This window comes from Trachurus trachurus (genome assembly GCF_905171665.1).
Source record: "Trachurus trachurus genome assembly, chromosome: 19".
Taxonomy (NCBI): domain Eukaryota; kingdom Metazoa; phylum Chordata; class Actinopteri; order Carangiformes; family Carangidae; genus Trachurus; species Trachurus trachurus.
The window spans coordinates 3792615-3794674 of NC_139913.1; positions in this window are offsets into that span (position 1 = coordinate 3792615).

Here is a 2060-nt window from a genome sequence, read left to right on the forward strand (position 1 = left end):
AACAGGCGTCAAATACAAGAATCAGGCGATGTTAGGTGAGAACATGCACAACATGTATCTCTCTATTGTATCAGACAGAGAGCACAAAACAGTAGAAATGAATACATACTAAACATTTCCATTACAGGGCCATTTTTCAGATTTCGGTTCTGGAAATGTATGCAAATCAGCACACATTTCACCAGATATTGCCTCATTTACATATTTAAACATACAATTTCACAAAACTTGTAATACAAAAAATATTTGTCTTAATGTATTAGTGATAAACTTGGGAAGTTTCATGGTGATATCTGTTATTTAAAATGTTTACCCTATTCACCTGTAGTGTGAAAACGATTAGTGCAAATAAAAAACATTACAATAGAATAACATTAAAATACAGGACTACATAATAAATTCAGTAGATTAAAGTTAAGTTATCTATCTATCTATCTATCTATCTATCTATCTATCTATCTATCTATCTATCTATCTATCTATCTATCTATCTATCTATCTATCTCTATCTATCTATCTATCTATCTATCTATCTATCTATCTATCTATCTATCTATCTATCTATCTATCTATCTATCTATCTATCTATCTATCTATCTATCTGGCCTGTGGCGCCCCCCTGTGGCGGAGCAGCGGAAGTGGCTGCAGGTTGTTTTTTGTTGTTGTTGGCCGTGAGCACTTCACTGTACCAGGAAAAAACTCTGGAAACAGCAGCTTCAGCAGCAGCAGCTAATTGGAAACAGATGTGTGAACCTCTGGGCACGGGAAAGCGCGCGAGCAGCCACGTGAGGTTGCCTTCAGGGCCCATAGGAAAAAAAACAGGTAATTCTGAACTTGAGGTACACATATAAGTTTAGGCTACTTTATTTTAGGTATTTCAACTTTTTTTTTTTTCTTGACAGAAGTGAACTTTACTGAATCTGTTTGTGAATGAAGGTTCAAGGTCAACTTTATTATCCTCAGTGAGGAAATTAAGGACTTTTATTTGATATTTCACTGTTGCTTATTTGTAAGAGATTATTTTACATAATTTTGTTAATTGCTAATAAAAGCAAAAGCGTGAAGAAAAAAACACACATGTTAAATCATAAAAAGAGTAATGATGGTGAAAATGGTTTGAGGATAAATAATGGTTAATAAAAATAAAAGATTAAAAGTTTGAAAGTGACATTAATCACAGCAGGAAGCCGACAGGTGCAGGATGAACAGGACAAATCTAAAAGAGATAAAAGAAGAAAAACGTTTTGTGCTTTAATCTCATCTTTACTTTGTGATAGCTAATAAAAAAACTGTCAGATACATTTTCCATCTTTGCTCTGAAGCTGTAGTGAGACGTTCAGAGGTCTGGATTCTTAAGAAGAGACCATGAGATGAAGTATTGATAAACTTTTTAAACTGATTCTTCTTAAACTAAATATATAAATGTTGAGTGTTTTTGGAGGCAAATATTTTCCATGTAGAGCAGAAGTGAAGTAGCATGTAATGTAGGCTGCTTAGTGAATTACAACATTTTCCAGCCCCACATGACACAAGTTTAAGTTTCCATCCATCTGGGAAACCGGAGTTTACGAGAAACACCTGAAGGCAGCACAGTAGTTTTTCTCGGAAACATTTACAGCAGTTTAAGAAATGAAAAAAAAAGACCAAAAAAAACACATATGAAACACAATCTTCCAGAATACACCACATACACACACAGTGTTGAAATGAAAATCAGTTTCCAGGAATTAGACGGACACAACGATTGCAGACCACAACACAACAACAGTGTGAGCAGAATAAACGGACACACACAGAGAGAGTCTGGATCAAATTATTATATTGTGTATTGTTGTTTTTGCTGCTGTCTGCAACGTAAATTACCCTCTGGGGACAATAAAGTTATCTTGAACTTGATCATAGTGGAATGTAAATGTGATTTAAACCAGCACACACGTCAAGTTAAAGTAAAGAGGAGGAGGGAGGGGGGGGTCACTGCCCGTGTAGGCGGGGTTAAAAGTTAGTGACTCCAGCTGCTCCGTCCACACTGGATCACTACACAACCAGCAGCGGAGGAGAGA